General features: G+C 50.1%; 1 long non-coding RNA gene across 1 annotated transcript; it reads left to right on the top strand.

The window, feature by feature from the left end:
• Positions 1-12,153: 12,153 nt before the first annotated feature.
• Positions 12,154-18,854, top strand: LOC115464505. The gene is made up of 3 exons (XR_003941261.1): positions 12,154-12,361; positions 14,625-14,631; positions 18,842-18,854. It is a non-coding gene; the product is annotated as an uncharacterized LOC115464505 (long non-coding RNA).
• The last annotated feature ends 553 nt before the right edge of the window (positions 18,855-19,407 follow it).

Here is a 19,407-nt window from a genome sequence, read left to right as displayed (position 1 = left end):
CTGTCCATCGGCTCCAGCATGCCCCAACCCGCCTGCTAGCTGACTTACCCACTCTCCAGTCCATCAATCCCTCCATTTCCAAGCCTCCAGCTCTTCGCTCTGTCACTACACTTACACTTGTCACACTGCAATCACTACTTATGGCCCCTGTCCACATCCTCTTCCTGGCCCTGTCCCTTCCTAATCTTTTTCCCCTCCCCTTAACGCTGTCTACCGCTGGAATCCATTGCCCACCTGTGTTCCCTCCCGTCCTGCCCGCTATGGCAATACCCTATTCACCCTCATCCCTCTCCACCTCACCCTCTCTCTTGTCCCCCTCCTCCTTCCTAACCCTTAATCTCCAACACCTCCTTCCTACCATTAACCCTTCACCATTCCTCCTAAGTGCTCCCCGTCTTCGTCGCCTTCGTCGCCCGACCTCCCCCACCCTCCTCCGCACTATCTTGCTCCTCCTCCTGCTATCCGCGGGAGACATTAATCCTAATCCAGGCCCCCCCACCTGTCCTCCTCCTTCCCATGCAAACGATTCCGTGATGTCTCCAACCTCGTCTCTATTCCCCTCCTCCCCCCCCCTCTATCCTCCCCTTCTCATGTGCCTTGTGGAATGCCCACTCGATCTGCAACAAACTGCCCTTCACCCACGATCTCTTCATCTCTCGTTCCCTCCAACTGCTCGCCCTAACTGAAACCTGGCTCTCCCCTGACGACTCTGCCTCCGTCGCGGCCCTCTGTCATGGAGGCTATCTCTTCTCCCACACTCCTCACCCAGAGGGCCGCGGTGGAGGCGTCGGGCTACTTCTTTCACCCTCCTGTAGTTTCCAACCCCTCCTCCTACCGCAGTCTCACGGCTTCTCGTCCTTCGAAGCTCACTCCATCCGGCTATTCTACCCATTACCACTCAGAGTTGCAGTCAACTACCGCCCTCCTGACAAGCCCCTCTCTTCATTCCTTACTGACTTCAACGCTTGGCTCACCGTCTTTCTTGATCCCGCATCTCCATCCCTCATTCTTGGCGATTTTAACATTCACATTGACAACCCATCCAATTCCTATGCTTCTAAATTCCTCACTCTGATATCCTCCTTTAACCTCCGACTATGCTCTACCACCCCTACCCACCGTGATGGCCATTGTCTCGACCTCGTTCTCTTCTCTTCCTGCTCACCTTCCAATTTCTGCACCTCAGTCCTTCCTATCTCAGATCATCACCTAATCACCCTCACACTTCATCACCCTCCCCCTCAACCTCGCCCAACTATAACCACGGCCTTCAGGAATCTCCAAGCTGTCGACCCCCCTACCCTATCCTCCCACATCTCCAATCTCTTCCCTTCCATCTCGTCTTCTGAATCTGTCGACACGGCTGTCTCTACCTACAATGAAACTCTCTCCACTGCTCTGGATACCCTAGCACCATCTGTCTCTCGCCCCACTAAGCGCACTAATCCTCAGCCCTGGTTAACCCCTTGCATCCGTTACCTTCGCTCCTGCACCCGATCTGCTGAATGACTCTGGAGGAAATCTCGCACCCTATCAGACTTCACCCATTACAAATTCATGCTATCCTCCTTCCAGTCCTCCCTATTCCTTGCCAAACAGGAATATTACTCTCAATTAACCAATTCTCTTGGCTCCAACCCTCGTCGCCTCTTCGTCACCCTCAACTCCCTACTTAAAGTACCCTCCGCTCCCACCCCCACCCCTCACTCTCTCCTCAAACACTAGCTGACTACTTCCGCGATAAAGTGCAGAAGATTAACCTTGAATTCACTTCCAAGCCTTCTCCTCCCTGTGACTTCTTAACCCACTCCCTCTACCAACCTAACCCTGCTTCCTTTTCCTCCTTCCCTGAGATCACCGAAGAGGAAACTGCTCGCCTTCTTTCTTCCTCTAAGTGCACCACCTGTTCCTCGGATCCCATTCCCACCAATCTGATTACCAACATCTCTCCTACAGTTAACCCCTCAATCTGTCACATCCTCAACCTCTCTCTCTCCACCACTACTGTCCCTGACTCCTTCAAGCACGCAGTAGTCACACCACTTCTCAAAAAAACATCACTTGACCCCACCTGTCCCTCCAACTACCGCCCCATCTCTCTTCTACCCTTCCTCTCCAAATTACTTGAACGTGCTGTCCACAGCCGTTGCCTCGACTTCCTCTCCTCTCAGGCTGTCCTCGACCCGCTTCAATCTGGCTTTCGCCCACTACACTCGACAGAAGCAGCACTCTCTAAAGTCTGCAATGACCTGTTCCTCGCCAAATCCAAAGGCCATTATTCCATCCTCATCCTCCTCGACTTATTCGCCGCCTTTGATACCGTCAATCATAATTTACTTCTTGACACACTGTCTTCATTTGGGTTCCAGGGCTCCGTCCTCTCCTGGTTCTCCTCGTATCTTTCCCAACGCACCTTCAGAGTATCTTCTAATGGCTCCTTTTCCACCCCCGTCCCGCTCTCTGTTGGGGTTCCTCAAGGATCTGTCCTTGGACCACTTCTCTTCTCGATATACACCTCTTCCCTAGGCTCGTTGATCTCATCACATGGTTTCCAGTACCATCTCTATGCCGATGACACCCAGCTTTACCTCTCCACTCCCGACATCACAGTCGAAACCCAGGCCAAAGTTTCAGCCTGCCTTTCCGACATCGCTGCCTGGATGTCCAACCGGCATCTGAAATTGAACATGGCAAAGACTGAGCTCCTTATCTTTCCACCCAAACCCTCTTCTCCTCTTCCCCCACTTTCCGTCGCTGTTGACAATACCCTCATCCTCCCCGTCTCTTCAGCACGCAATCTCGGAGTCATCTTCGATTCCTCCCTCTCCTTCTCTGCCCATATCCAGCAGACAGCTAAGACCTGTCGCTTCTTCCTCTATAATATTAGCAAAATTCGCCCATTCCTCTCTGAACAGACCACCCGAACCCTCGTCCACTCGCTCGTTACCTCTCGTCTTGACTATTGCAACCTTCTCCTCGCTGGCCTCCCGCTTAGCCACCTATCCCCCCTCCAATCTGCCAAAATTTCGCCGCACGTCTTATCTACCGCGTGAACCAATACTCTCATATCACCCCTCTCCTAAAGTCACTTCACTGGCTCCCAATCCACTACCGTATACAGTTCAAGCTTCTCCTATTGACCTTCAAGTGCACTCAATCTGCTGCCCCACATTACCTCTCTACCCTCCTCTCCCCGTATGTTCCCACCCGTAACCTCCGCTCTCAGGACAAATCACTCCTATCTGTACCCTTCTCCACCACCGCTAACTCCAGACTCCGCCCCTTCTGCCTCGCAGCACCTTATGCCTGGAACAGACTTCCTGAGCCCATACGCCATGCGCCCTCCCTGCCCATCTTCAAGTCCTTACTCAAGACCCATCTCTTCTCCCTTGCTTTTGGCGCCTAACCACCTTCCCCATTCCTGTTACCTACACTGACTACATAGTATGTTACCGTTAGATTGTTAAAGCAGAAAACATTTTAACAATTGTAAGCTCTCTTGAGCAGGGACTGTCCCTCCCCGTGTTTAAACTTGTACAGCGCTGCGTAACCCTGGCAGCGCTATAGAAATGCTAAGTAGTAGTAGTAGTAGTGGTACCCCAGGGCCTTCGGGCTTTGCAGAGATTTCTGGGGTTTGCCAACTATTACCGGCAGTTTATCTGGAATTACTCCCTCATCACGGCTCCGCTGATGACCCTCACGAGGAAGGGGGCCGATGTGAAGAACTGGACGTCGGAGGCCCTCGCTGCTTTCGCCACCTTGAAGGATGCCTGCCTCTCTGCCCCGGTGCTCCGCAGTCCGGATCCAACCAAGCCGTTCCTGGTGGAGGTGGATGCCTCATCCCTGGGAACGGGAGCTGAACTCTCCCAGACATCTGCATCCGGTAAGAAGCATCCCTGCTTCTTTTTCTCCCGCAAGTTCACCCCAACAGAGCGGAATTACACAGGGGGGCCGGGAACTCTTGGCGCTTAAGTTGGCTTTTGAGGAGTGGCGCTACTTGTTAGAGGGGGCAGCTCACCCGGTTACAGTGATAACGGATCACAAGAATCTCCTGTACTTGCAGAACGCCACCAGACTGAACCCACGCCAGGCCCGGTGGTCGCTATTTTTTGCCCGGTTCAACTTCCGCCTGATCTTCAGGCCGAGCGAGAAGAATGTCCAGGCGGATGCCTTGTCCCGCAGCTTTGAGGCTTCTGAGGACCAGGAGGAGCCCTATCCCATGCTGAATCCAGCATGCATTCCCTCCATTCCCGGGGCTAGTGCCTCCTGCAAGAAGACCGTTCCTGTTGGTCTCCGGAGAAGGGTGCTGTGCTGGGGACAAGCTTCTGAATTTGCCGGCCATTTCGGATTCCATAAGACCCTACACCTAATATCTCGGTCTTACTGGTGGCCCCGGATGGCACAGTATGTCTGGCAGTACGTGGCTACTTGTCCAGTGTGCGCGTGCACCAAAGCTTCTCACCACAAGCAGTGGGGTTTGATGCAGCCCATGCCTATTCCGCAACAACCATGGGAGGACCTCTCCATGGACTTCATCACGGATCTACCTCTCTCGCAGGGCAATACAGTCATCTGAGTGGTTATTGATCGGTTCTCCAGGATGGCCCATTTTGTCCCTATGAAGTCCCTACCCACTGCTGCCACTCTGGCAGCCAACTTCATCACACACATCTTCTGGCTCCATGGAGTGCCCCGGAGAATTATCAGTGACCGAGGCTCGCAGTTTACCTCTCGCTTTTGGAGAGTCTTGTGTTCTGCTTTCGGGGTGACTACTCTGTTCTCGTCTGCATATCATTCGCAGACCAATGGCATGGTGGAACGAGTGAATCAGACCATGAAGGCTTTCCTACGGGCGTATACCAACCAGCGCCAGGATGACTGGACTGCACTGCTACCCTGGGCTGAGTTCGCCTATAATAACAGTCTGCATTCTGCCTCACAGACTACACCTTTCTACACCATCTATGGACGGCATCCACGCCTACCACCGCCTATCCCTCCTGCGGAGGTCCTGCTGCAGGTACAACCTACCGTCCGTTCCCTCCCCTCCAAGACGCATGGAAGAAAGTCCAGGAGCAATTACGATGGGCAGCGGTCAAGGCTAAAGAATCCTTTGACCGCAAGAGACGGACGGCTCCCACGTTACTGCCTGGGGAGAAGGTATGGCTGAGCTCGCGGTACCTGAGACTTCAACTTCCGTCACTGAAGTTTGATCCACGGTTCATTGGGCCCTTCGCAGTCCACTCCAGGATAGGAGCGGTGACTTACAAACTACAATTACCCAGTCAGCTTCGGGTGCATAACGCTTTCCATGTTTCTCTCCTGAAACCCTTCTGCAGGTCCAAGTGGCACCCCGAACCCAAGAGAGTGGCCGTACCTGAGAGCGATCTGGATCCGGAGTATGAGATGGAGCGCATCCTGGATTCCAAGCGACGGGGAAGGAAGCTGTACTATCTGCTCGCCTGGAAGCATTTTGGACCAGAGGATAACTCCTGGGAGCCGGCGGACAATGTGCATGCTCCAGATCTGATCTGAGAGTTCCACGCTCAGCATCCTGCTAAGCCCAGCCCGAACCGGTGAGGGGGAGATGTTTCTGGAGGGGGGTACTGTTACACTCCTACCTGGCTACTCCTGGCGGCAACCATCTTGGTTGGTTCAGTTGTGGGGCGGCCATCTTGGGAAGTGCAGTTTGATCAGCCTCTGAGGGCAGCCATCTTGGTGTTAGGCAGCCCCAGGAAGGAAGTACATATTTGGGCATAGAGCATCTCTTCTGATGGAGGCTGCCCTCTTGAATCAGCTGCAAATGTTTGAGCCTAATTTCCTACACTATTTAAAGCCTTGCCTCTCCAGTCCTTCCATGCTTCAGCTTCTATTTGCGTAGAGGTTGTGGGCTTCATCTGTTCCAGTGTTTTCCTATGTTCCTGACCTCGGATTACTTATTGACCACACACTGTGTTGCTGCCTGCCCAGACCTTCGGACTGCTTCTCGACTACACGCTGTGTTGCTGCCTGCCCAGACCTTCGGACTGCTTCTCGACTACACGCTGTGTTGTTGCCTGCCAGACCTCGGACTGTTTCCTGTTTTTGCTGCTTTGCTGACTCCTTGCTCCAGGACTGTGTCTGCTCGCCCGCCTGTCGGGTCAGTGGCCGTGCAACCCCGCCAGTTCCAGAAGTCCTGATGGCCGCCTGCACCTGGGGGCTCAACTCTCAGGGAATGGTGGTCGCTTCCCAGGTGAAGCTAGGGGTTGTCTGGCTGCCTGACCGAGTGCGGTGCTGCTCCGTCTTTGCCGTGCTCAGCCGGGGCACAAGGGCTCACTTCCCCAGACGTAACACCATGTACCACAAAGTCCTTCTCCACACTCACCTTCAAATTTGCCCTCAGCCCCGCTTTCTTGGTGACTTTTTGCAGCTTTGAGTATTTGAGTACTTCTAGCTCTTGAAGTAATGGGACTTCCATGGTAATGTCTGGTTACGCTAACTAATAAGTTATCGATTTCCCTAACCAAGTCGCTAAAAACGAAGGTGATGTTTTCTTACAGGAAACCCTAAAAGTACCAAAACTGCTCATCACCCTCCCGAGTTCATAAGTTAACTCGCCAAATTCATTTGCCCGAACAGGTGAGGAAACAGCCAATCCCAGAGCAGCAGCGCGGACACCGCCTCTGCAACCGAGACAGCCAATAGTGACTGAGAACTGGCCAGATTGACAAGATTGACGGTTCATATAACCAAGTGGGCAAGTTCCCCGTACAGAAACCATGTTGTCAGCCCCCTTATTTCCTATTAGTTAGGGCGGTGTCCCACAAATAAGCTACCCGTGAGTCCTAACAAAAACAAGCCCAATCTCGTGGGAAATAAGTGAAGATGGCAACACTGGCCACTCCCCGCTACTTCCTTCTCTGAGCATGCTGGGACTTCTGCTGAAGGCTCACATTCTCAACTTTTTAAACTGTTTTACTGCCTGTCACCGCATTTTTGCAGTTATGGAAGTAAAGCATAGGTGTGGCTAAGCTTCTCCACGAGGTCTGTCTCTGCCAGAGAAGTTGGAAGCTCACAGATAAGACTATTTTCTGATTATCCCTACCTTAGAGCTGTGGTTCTGGGCGTTTCTGGTGCATTTCAATGCAGCTCTAGAGATAGGTTACAGCAAACACATTCCACAGGTCTTAAGCTTAAGTCCACCCACCCTGCCCCTCAACCCACCCACCCAAGACTGACACTTCCTAAATAGCTTTCCTAAATACACTACTTATCACAAATTAACTCCACCCTAATTACAACTGTCTCTGAAAAGTAAACCCTTCATTATCACAGGAATCCTCAGTCTTCTGCTCACCATCAAGGGCTTACTGCTCTAGATAAAAAGGACCTCTGTTAACATATCCATTGGCTGCTATTCTCATTATATATCACATAGAGGGGCATAATCAAACACGAACGCCCATGTGTAAAAACATGCAAGTGCAGTCAGGGACGTCCAAATTAAAACAATAGTAATAGGGGGATTTGAACCAGCCACCTTCTGATTACAAAACCTGTGCTCTAACCACTGTACCACTTATTCAGCTGCCTAGACCTCCTTCCCTTTCCATTAAGTCCCTTCAAGTTTCTGTCAGCCAATCACAGCTCGTTTAGCTGACAGAAACTTGGAGGGACTTAATGGAAAGGGAAGGAATGTCTAAGCAACTGAATAAGTGGTGCAGTGGTTAGAGCACAAGTCTTGTAATCAGACAGTGGCTGGTTTGAATCCCCCTATTACTATTGTTTTAATTTGGATGTCCCTGACTGCACTTGCATGTTTTTTTTTTTTGGACGTCCCTGACTGCACTTGCATGTTTTTTTTTCTTCCCATTTTTGCTCTCTGCATGGGTCCCGCGCAGCACCAACTAAACTAAAATTGCTGGGGGGACCTGCATACTGCTGTCATGGAGCTAGGTATGATATTTGAGGCTGGCATAGAGGCTGGAAAAAATATTTAAACAGTTTGTTTTTTAGGGTGGGAGGGGGTTAGTGACCACTGGGGGAGTCAGGGGAGATCATCCCCGATTCCCTCCGGTGGTCATCTGGTCAGTTTGGGCACTTTTTGGAAGCTTGGTCGTGAAAAAAACAGGACCAACTTTGTGTGGACTAAATGCTCGTCGGGACGTCTTGCTTCTTTCCATTATCAGGCGCGGAGGTCCATCTGTTAACCACGCCCTGGAACGCCCCTGTCCCGCCTTTGCTACCGTTTGGCCATGCCCCCAAGAATTTCGCCTGTCCCCGTGACGGAAAGCAGTTTGGGCCGTCCAAATTCAGCTTTCGATTATACCTGTTTTTGAAACGGACGTCCATCTCCCGATTTGTGTCGGAAGATGGGCGTCCGTCTCTTTCGAAAATAAGCTGGATAGGATACCATTTTACCTTCTGTTCCTTAAACTTGTTCATCAAGCTTCTCTCACTGTTGGCAGTACCATATTGGCAGGATAATCAATAATCATTATTAATCAGCTATACCCATAGATCTATCCTCTTTCCTGCCTAGCTCTGATAGAGGATAGGCTTTTCTAACTGCTTCTGGTCCTGTAGCATTCTAACTTTGTGGAAAGGTGCTGCCAGTCCTAGTTATATTCTAGTGGAATTTGAAAGTTAAATCAACTGGAAATTCTTTGATCAGACTGTATAAGTTCTGGTCATACCTAGAGAACATTTTTTATACAGAACTGGGCTGACTCACTGGGACTTATAATCCCACCCACCCCAGGGTTTTCCAGTCATATATAGACAAACCAAAACTCATTAACTTTACTCAGTCACACACAGGCAACCTTGCAGACTGTTAACCCCATCATAGTACACCTGTTCATACCCATTTCAACCAATCAGGGTAACTTTTATTCTCTGTAATAATTGTGATGCTTTAGTTTCAAGGCCAATCATCTGGAGACTTAAGGCTTGTCCTATCTGTCTTCAGCTCGCTAGTTTAAAACAGGAGCTCAGTAAAGTAAAGCAGGAATTGAATGCACTTAAAGCAGCTTCTAGGACTGCACAAAATCATACTGCACAGAATCATACCAAATTCTCACCACTGCCTCAAAGGATAAAACCACCTAAGAATAGATGGTTCACAGTAGGCTCAGGCAGACTTCGTTATGTGACACAGAAGCATCCGCCCTCACAAGTGTTGCCCCTACAGAATTCTTTTGCTCCATTACAGCACTGTGATGTTCCTGAAAATAGAACTGAGGTGGAAGAAAAAGCAACAAAGGTGGAACAAAAAGATAGGAAGGTACCCAAAGAGAAAAGACACCCCCAAATCACTAATGTTGAAACACATACCGGGAAATGTAAATGGAAAGTACCACAACTGCTCATCACCCTCCCGAGTTCATAAGTTAATTCACAATCGACAAATTCAATTGCCTGAACAGGCGAGGAAGCAGCGAATCCCAGAGCAGCAGCGCAGACACCGCCTCTGCAACCGAGACAGCCAATAGTGACTGAGAACTGGCCGGATTGACAAGATTGACAGTTCATATAACCAAGTGGGCAAGTTCCCCGTACAGAAACCATGTTGTCAGCCCTGCTTATTTCCCATTAGTTAGGGCGGTGTCCCACAAATAAGATACCCGTGAGTCCTAACAAAAACAAGCCCAATCTCGTGGGAAATAAGTGAGGATGGCAACACTGGCCACTCCCCGCTACTTCCTTCCTGCTCTGAGCATGCTGGGACTTCTGGTGAAGGCTCACATTCTCAACTTTTTAAACTGTTTTACTGCCTGTCACTGCATTTTTGCAGTTATGGAAGTAAAGAGTTAAAATGTAATGTTTTAAGAAAATAGAAATTGGCTTTCAAGTAGACTACGGGTCTAGCTAACCACAAGCTTGAGGAAGTTATGTGCTAAGGAGAGAAATCATTTGTCTTCTGGAAAAACGAGAAGTAACTAAAATTTTAATTCTTTACTTCCACGCAGTGTATGGTGATGTTTTGTAAAATACAATAATTATGGGGTTACCACCACATAATATTCTATTTCAGATCTGGCAACACTTTCAACCCCCTTACAACCAGGAGTTAAACACAGATCCAGAAGCTGAGACCATTTACCAGCCAGTTATTCCACTGCAATTGCTGTCTTTGTACAATTTCGAGAAGCAGTTTGCACAACAACAACAAAAAATTACTGAAGTGCCTGAATAAACACTAACAAGATATAAATGTAATTCTCCATAGTGAGGGGACCAGAATTTTCAGATAGATTCAGGTCTCAAGGACCACAGGGATGTAGATGCAAGAGGACTAAGGCTCCGATTACCAGGGCAGAACTGTGCGTTATAGACCGGTTTAGCAAGTACAGTACTTTGCAAGACATGTAGAAAGGGGTCCTGTGGGCTCTTTTCTGTCCGTGGAGGTAGCCAATGGGAACTGAATGCAAATCTATGCAAATGAGCTGATTCGTATTTAAATGTGCACAGCAATTTACGAGCAATACACATGAAGAAACGCCTAGCGCTTACAGGGGAATATTTACGGGAGGTCAGGAGTTGTCGTAGCATCCCGGCTGCATATAATTTTTTTCTTGTAAGAAGCAAAATTAGAATAAATTATTTATTTTTCCTTGATGTTTGCACTTCTGCCTTCGCCGCCAGTGACCAGGAGGGTGGGTCTTGTAGCAGAGAATACAGGCAGAGAGGAGGTGCGCACAGGTGTCCTGTTTCGGAAGCTCGCGAGCGGACAGCTCCGACTTCTTCTGGCTCCATGTGGGGGATGGAAAAAGAAGCCAAAACACTGCAGCATGAAGCCAAGGAAAGCATCAAGGTGGTGCAGAATTATGGCTGTGAGCTGTGGCAAGTACGCGGTGGAGTCCGGGGACTAGGGTAGGCTCAGCGCCTGAGAACTCCAGGGGTTGTAGCAGGTGGGTCAGTGGCCCGTGGTTGTCTGGGACTGACATGGACAGCGCTTGGGAGCTCCAGGAGTGCTCAGAGTAGTCTGGGAATGTTTCTTGTCATGAGCTGTTCAGTCAGCGCATCCTTTTGCTGCCCCTCCATCCTTTGAAACTGGCTCTTTTGAGGGGGAGGAGCTTAAGCAGCTATTTGTGATGACAATACACACGGTTTTCATACACACAGCTCATATGCACAGAGCTGCCAAGTTACCCATTCCAGGAGGGAGACTTTTTGGCCAGTCCTGATTATTTTATTTATTTATTTATTTATTTCACTTGTATCCCACATTTTCCCACCTATTTGCAGGCTCAATGTGGCTTACAAAGACCTGTTGTGGCATCGCATACAGGATGGAGTATACATTTGGTGATACAAAGAAGTCACGGAAGACAAGAGGATTTGATCAATTAGTTGTAAAGAGATACATTCTGCCTAAGGTCGGAAGGGTGTTGTGTTATGGTTAGTTATGGGTTCTCGTGGTAAGCTTTGTCAAAGAGGTAAGATTTTAAACTTACATCCCAAAGCAGTGTAGTATTTGAAGTCCATGATTCTATCCTTTGAAATCAGTGCTGCAGATCCCATAATGCACTGGATGAAGTTGGCAGAAATCCAGGACCTGTCAAAAAGTCTCCCTCCTGGAATGGGTAACTTGGCAGCTCTGTATGCATGTGCAAAACACGTATGTAGTAAAACTGTTCTGGGTAAGCACATAGCAGCCACACTTTCCTTACCTGAGCTGCACCATAAAAGTTCATGCAGCTCATTTGCATGCAGTTTCTTTTGTGAATCGCTGGCTATTTCCACCTTGGTAATTTTTACTGAGCTGGAAATAGGAAGCGTCTCTTTCCAGGGACTTTTGTGCATCAGGCCCTAAATCATTTCCCTGATGTGTTCTCCCTGTGTAGGACCCACTGCCTGTTATCTACTTCCTATACATTACAGATCCACTTTAAGGAGGTGGGAAATCTTAGAATGACCTCACCCAAGGAGGTTTGATTGAGCATGCATGACCCCATTATCTGACCTAGGTCAATAGGTGGAGCTTGTCACCCTATGTTTTGGGTGTACAAAGATGGCAGTGGCTGCTTTGGAGAGAATGAAAACTTCCTCAGTGAAGTGGCTTCAGCCTTGTGACATCATGCCATCTGCACTTCCTTGACCACACCAGAAGGAGGAGCTCTGCACGTTTTTCTGCCAAGACAGAAAAGACTCAGAACAAAAGCAGAAGCTTTCTGCCTTTGGGGCTGGAAATCCCTGCAAGCAAAACCCAGTCTCAGATCTGCAGAGAGAATTTATCTGAGACCTGGAATCAGCTCAACCTCCTCCTGTTTTATTTGTCTTTGCAGGAAAAGGGAACTCTCCAGCCTGAATCCATTGCAGCAGCTGCAGAATTCAGAGGGGAAACAGCAGGGAAATGTCTGCCCTGGTTCCTGATCAGGTAAGAAATTATTCTCTCTCCTCTTGTACCCAGGGTTCCAGCACTAAAAGGAAAATATTTCTGTGCAGCTTTTCCAGCTTTCTCTTCTCTCTCCTTATTTGTCTGTGTTGAGTGAAGCAGTAATTATTAAAACAATATTCTGCTAAAGTAAACAAAAGATTACATAATCTTAAAACACACAGGAAAATTAGAAAACAACTCCAATATAAGACTGAACTGAGATCAAGACATCACAACGGACTATCAGTGTAGCCCAGCGTTTTTCAACCAGTGTTCTGCGAAGTCTGTGGGGATCCCGTGGGCATAGGTGTCGCTATAGGATGGCAAGCGCCAGGCCAAGAAAATACTTTGCCACCCCAAAATACCCCCTGTCTCTCCAGCCAGCCCCAAGGTCCTTCCCTATGTCACAACTTTCTGTTGCCATGTTGGAAGGAGGCAGCAGAGGGAAAGCTTCAGGCCAGCTGGCTGGAGAGAGCAAGACTGCAGACCCTACCTGCCAATGCTGCTGAGGAAGGGGACAGTGGGAAGTAGGAAGGCATGTGAGACCCCTAGGGGGGAACAGGAGAGGACAAGAAACTGCACATTGATGGAAGGGAGAAGAGGAAATTCTGCACATGGGTGGAAGGGAAGTGAAGTGGGGGATCCATGAGGAAAAGAAAGAGGTGAGGGGGAAATGCACAGGGAAGGGAGAGGAGCCAATTTTGAAGGATAGAAGGAAAGTGTTTGTGTGTGTGTAGAAGAGAAGGCAGAGGGAAAAGTGCATATGGATGGAAGGGAGAGGGGGAAATGCACATGAACATAAGTGTTGTGTATATTTCTTCCTTCTGCTGCTTGTGTATAGAGGGCATAAGCTTTGTGTTCCAGAAACTAAGTGTAAGTTTTGTTTTCCTTTAAATAATAAGTGTTATGCACTTACAGTAAGTCACATGATAAGCAGTAACTTATGAGGACATGAAACTCTATGACCCATATATGGTAAGCAGATGTGGTATAACATGATTGGTGAGCGAGGCTGAGGACCCCCCCCCTTCCCCCAAATAAGGAGATTTTTAGGTGATAAGGGAAGGAGGAGACAGGAGGTTCATGCTATGTGCATGCTGTAAGAAAGATGTGCTGCAGGAGGGTAACACGTGTAGCAGATAAGGAAATGGCCAATGAGCACCAAGGGTGCACATGTATTGGAACTGGAGAAGCTGGTAAGAATACAAGAAATAGCCTCTTATCTAATATAATAATTTGTTACTTGAACGTTGAGGTGCTTACGATCCCAGTGAGAGACGCGGGAAGCGCGCGACCGGCAAAAAGAGATTTTCTCCGCAAAAAAAAGTTTTACCTCTTGCTCCGCAGGACCCCCCCCCCCCCCTTCTGTCGTTTCAGGACAACCCTCTGCCCCTCCCCTTCGTAACAGCCGGCTGTTTAAAAGTTCTTACCTCCTGCATGCAGGGACGCCGCTTCAGACAGCTTTTTCTTTTGCTTCTGTTTCAGCTGTTCCTGTGGTCCCGGGTTTAAAATAAATAAATAAATAAACGTTTTTAAAAGGCGGCTATTTTGGCCGTTCTTGTGGCAGTCCAGAGATAAAACGTCTTCAAGGGCGTTCTTGCCTTAGGAGGTTTTGCCTATTAGTCTGTCAGAGCACAAAGCAACTGTTTGTTTTTATTGTGTTCGAGGCCATTATGTCTAAGCCGGCGAGGTGTCGGTTTTGCGTGAAGCGCAGCGTTGAAGTGATAGGTGGCCAATGTAAATTTTGTGGGGAGCCTACATTGTCAGCGCTCTTGCCCCCGTGCTTTCCCCTGAGTTGGCGGAGGTGTTGGGCGGCGTTTTGACTGCACATTCCGGGCCGGCAACGGCGGGGCCGGTTTAGGCGGGAAACGCGGCTATTTTGGCTGCGCGTCCCGGGTCGGCCTTGACGGAGCCGTTTTTGGCGGGAAGCGTGGCCCTTTTGGCCGCGCATTCCGTACCGGCGCCGGGGGACCCGTGTGTGGCAGGAAGCGCGCCTAGTTTAGATCACGCGATGGACCTGCCGCCGCGGGAGCGAGGGGGGTCCATCACGGAGACTGCGGGAAGTGTTGTTGGGGCTTCAGCAGCGTCCGGGGGGGGGGAGTCTGGTTTCCCTCCTGAGTTTGTTTGGTCTCTGTATAATGCCTGGAGAGCTGGCCCCTCTCAGGCTGTTTGTTCCCCGGAGGCTGTTAGCTCAGTGGGAGTTAAGCGCCCGTGGGTGGATATTTCGGAGCCTATGGAGATACTTTCTCTGCCTGGGTCGGAGGTTTGGAGTGACCCAGGAGAGGAGAATCTCTTAGATGAGTCTGAGGATCAGGATGGGCTAAGGCTTGGGGAAGATTCTTCAGTGGTTCACATTTTTCATAAGGAGGAGTTGTTAGAGCTCATTGATCAAGTGATCTCTACTCTGAAGTTTGCTCCGGCGGCCACTCCCTCTGCGGAGGGACCCCAGGTAGATCCCTTGGTTAAGGGGATCCAGAGAGCCTACCGTTCCTTTCCCATGAATTCAGACATTACAGACATGGTTTTTCAGGAATGGTCTGTGCCGGAGGCTGCTTGTAAGGTGTCTAGGGCTATGGCACGGCTGTATCCCTTGCCTCCAGAAGATTTGGCCCTGCTGAAACCACCTACTGTGGATGTGGTGGTTACGGCGGTTACTAAGGCTACGGCCATTCCGGTCAATGGCGGTACAGCCTTACGGGATCCTCAGGATAGGAAGCTAGAGTCCTTTCTGAAGCTCAGCTTTGATTTGTCGGCTTTGGCCTTGCAAGCCTCTGTGTGTGGGGGCTTGGTAGCCAGAGCTTGTTTCCGTTGGGCGGAGAAGCTCTTGGATGAGCCTGCGTTAGATAGGACTGGTTTGGTTCAGGAGCTGGCCAAATTGGAGATGGGGTCTTCGTTTTTGGTGGACACCCTTTATGATTCGGCTAAGAATATGGCTCTGGCGGTGACGGCTCTTTGGCTTAGGGGCTGGGTGGCAGATGCGGCCTCTAAAGCAAAGTTGTGTTCTCTACCTTTCAAAGGTTCTATGTTGTTTGGAGAGGACTTGGATAAACTGATGAGTGGTCTTGGGGATACCAAGGTCTCACGGTTGCCGGAGTTACGGCCTAAGTCGACTGGTTGAGGGGGTTCGGCTAGAGGTCGGTTTAAGGACGCGAGGCGGTACAGGCCGGGCAGATTTATATCTCCTTCTAAAATCTGTTTTTTTCCAGCGGACGCAGTCCTTTCAAGGGGGTCGTAGAGGAGGTCGGGACTCCTCTGGAGGTGCCGGAAGTGGTAATAAGTCCTCCTTATGAAGGTGTGCGGGTCCAGCCTCTGGTGAAGGTCGGGGCGCTACTTCGTCTGTTTTATCAGGGGTGGACCCAAATTACTTCAGATCAGTGGGTGCTGGAGGTCGTTCGCGACGGTTATGTGCTCGAGTTCAAGCACCCGCTGCCGGATCTATTTCTTTCCTCTCCTTGTCACTCTCGAGTCAAGTTAAAGGCTATTCAAGAGACTCTGGGTCGCTTAATCAAGTTGGGAGCTGTGGTACCCGTTCCTCGGCACGAGCAGGGAATGGGTTGTTATTCCATTTACTTTGTGGTGCCGAAGAAAGAGGACCAGTTTCGACCCATTTTAGATCTCAAGAGGGTCAATGGGGCGCTCAAGGTGCCATCCTTCCGCATGGAGACTCTGCGCTCGGTCATAGTGGCTGTTCGTCAGGGAGAGTTTCTCACGTCACTGGATCTCACGGAAGCGTATCTGCACGTGCCGATTCGAGAGGCCCATCAGCGTTTCCTTTGTTTTGCTGTTTTAGGGAGGCACTTTCAGTTCTGTGCTCTGCCCTTTGGTCTGGCAACGGCTCCACGCACCTTCTCCAAGATAATGGTGGTGGTGGTAGCAGCGGCTTTGCGGAGGCAGGGAATTATGGTTTATCCATATCTAGACGACTGGTTGATCCGGGCGAAGTCTCGGGCTCACAGTGTTGCGGTGACGGCTCAGGTGTTCGCGTTTCTGGAATCGCTCGGATGGGTAGTGAATATCAAAAGTCAGTTGATCCCATCGCAGAGTCTGGAGTACTTGGGAGTGCGGTTTGACACGGCAGTGGGTCGTGTTTTTCTGCCGGATTCTCGGATCGCCTCTCTTCAGCAGCAGGTCCGACTATTAATGTCCGTTCAGAGTCAGACAGTTCGAATGTACCTTCGGGTTCTGGGCCTCATGGCAGCGACGATAGAGGTAGTACCATGGGCCAGGGCGCATATGCGTCAGCTTCAGTTGGCTCTGTTGTCCCGGTGGTCTCCCCAGGTACACAGTTTGGAGTTGCGGTTGCCATTGAGGGGGGCTCCTCGGCGCAGTCTCCAGTGGTGGCTGTGCACGGCCCATCTGAAAAAGGGCTTGCTGTTGGAACCTCCTCAGTGGGTGATTCTGGTAACGGATGCCAGTCTGCTGGGCTGGGGAGCTCAGTGTCTCGGTCGGTCTGCGTAGGGGCGGTGGTCTATCAACCGGTTGGAGACAAGGGCGATTTGGCTAGCTCTGTTGGCGTTTCGCTCAAGTGTGGTCGGAAAGGCGGTAAGAGTCATGTCCGACAACGCGACAGCGGTAGCGTATGTCAGCCGGCAGGGCGGTACAAAGAGTCCACGGTTGGCAATCAAGACGGCTCTGCTCATGAGTTGGGCGGAAAGGCATCTAGTGCAGATTTCGGCGGCGCACGTGGCCGGGGTGGACAACGTGAACACAGATTTTCTAAGCAGACACATGTTGGACCCCGGAGAATGGTCTCTGCACCAGTCGGTGTTCGACCAGATAGTTCTAAAGTGGGGAATGCCAGTAGTGGATCTCATGGCGTTGGCACAGAATGCTCAGGTTCCTCGGTATTTCAGTCGGCATCGGGATCCGCGAGCGGAAGGGATCGATGCATTGGTCCTTTCATGGCCTCAGCGGGTGTTGCTGTACGTGTTTCCCCCGTGGCCCTTGATAGGTCGAGTCCTACAGAGGGTGGAATGTCATGCGGGTCCGGTGTTGTTGGTGGCTCAGAATTGGCTGCGTCGGCCGTGGTTCGGGGATCTGATGCACCTGTTAGAAGGCGAGCCTCTGTGGCTGGGGGGCTCGGTGCTGTTGTGTCAGGGTCCAATTGTCATGCCGGATCCAGCTCGGTTCTCTCTTACGGTGTGGCCCTTGAGAGGGAACGGTTGAGAAGGAAAGGGTTTTCTCCTCAGGTGATTCAGACGATGCTGCAGTCTCGCAAACATTCAACGTCTTTGGCCTATGTGCATGTGTGGCGCGTATTTGAGGATTGGTGTGGGGACCGGGCGTCTGTCCCTTCGACAGCTTCTGTGTCGTGCATTTTAGATTTCTTGCAGGATGGCTTTGAGAAGGGCCTTTCATTGTCATCTTTGAAGGTGCAGCTGGCTGCTTTGGCGTGTTTTCGGGGTAAGGTGCAGGGCAGGTCGGTTGCGTCTTCCCCGGATGTGGTCCGTTTTTTGAGGAGGGTGAAGTTTCTTCATCCTCCTCAGCGGCCGGTAGTTCCTCAGTGGGATCTTAATATCGTTCTTGACTCTTTGGTGGGTTCTCCTTTTGAGCCCTCGGAGTCTTGTTCGATAACAGACCTTACTATGAAGGTGGTGTTTTTGGTAGCTATATCGTCAGCTCGCAGGATTTTGGGACTTCAGGCTCTTTCATGCAGGCCTCCGTTTCTGTGGTTTTCTAAGGAAAAGGTTTCGCTGCATCCAGTCCCTTCGTTTTTGCCTAAGATGGTATCCTCTTTTCATGTCAATCAGGTGATTTCGTTGCCAGTCTTGGGGGACAGGACGGGGGATGCTTCTCAGCGTCGTTTGGCAAAATTGGGTGTGTGCAGAGTGTTGAAGGTTTACTTGCGCAGGTCGGAGGAATTCAGGTCTTCGGACAGGTTATTTGTCCTTCATGGGGGGCCCAAGAAGGGAGCGGCTGCTTCTAAGGTATCTATAGCTCGGTGGTTGAAGGATGCCATCTCTTCGGTTTACATATTGCATGGCCGTATGGTGCCGGTGGGGCTCAAGGCACATTCCACTAGGGGGATGGCGGCTTCTTGGGCAGAGAGTAGTTTTGTTCCACCGGTGGACATTTGTAGAGCGGCGGTGTGGTCCTCCCTGCATTCTTTTGTCAAACATTACAGAGTGGATGTACAGGCAAGGGAGGATGCCAGTTTTGGAGCTGCAGTCCTGTCCTCTTGGCTTTGCAGGTCCACCCTTAGATGAGTTTACTGCTTTGGTACGTCCCAAGCGTCTTGAACGGTCTGGAGGATTGCTGAGGAAGGTGAAATTAGGCCTTACCTGCTAATTTTATTTCCTCTAGATCCTCCAAACCGTTCAAGAGCCCACCCAATATATCGGACAGTTCAGTATGACATTTTCTTTAGACTTGCTGATATTTGTAGTAGCTCCTGTGAGTTGGGTCCTGGAGTTTTACTAAGGGCAGTTTGTGGTACCGTTTATGCCCATCTGCAGTTGAATTCCCCCGTCTTAAGGGGAGGAGATCTGAGTGTGGATTCAGTGGTTTTGTTTAGGTGGAGGTGTTTTGTTCCTCTGCTTTGTTACTGTTTTACTGGTTAGTAGAAGGTCTGCACAGGCTACTTGTATAAGAAGTTTTAGTGTTCTCAGTCTCCCTCTGCTGGTAGGAGTGCATAACCCAAGCGTCTTGAACAGTCTGGAGGATCTAGAGGAAAGAAAATTAGCAGGTAAGGCCTAATTTCACCTTATTTACCACCATTTAAGAAAAACTGCAATCTGAGAAACAGTGGACTTGAACATACTCTCCATAAGCTGAATTAAATCCCATAAATTTCTTAATGTCATTTCCTGGTGGTTCTCAATAGCTGAAGGCTGCTGAATTGGGGTAGGTGCCTGAATAGCTGTTGGCAACTTGACAAAAGTTAATGATGAAACTGCTTCTTCCACTTGAACCTCCAACCTGAGGAAGGGGCACCACCTGTGAAGCCCCTATCGGACAGGAAAAGGGAGGGAGAGGTGGGGTCTGCTCCGGAGAGCTCAAAGAAACTCCAAGGGGAGAGAATACCTGATTAATTGATGGTCCAAAAG

Source organism: Microcaecilia unicolor, chromosome 1, assembly GCF_901765095.1.
Source record: "Microcaecilia unicolor chromosome 1, aMicUni1.1, whole genome shotgun sequence".
NCBI classification, from domain to species: Eukaryota; Metazoa; Chordata; class Amphibia; order Gymnophiona; family Siphonopidae; genus Microcaecilia; species Microcaecilia unicolor.
Note: the sequence above shows the minus strand (reverse complement) of the source record. Positions and strands in the feature narration are given on the sequence as shown.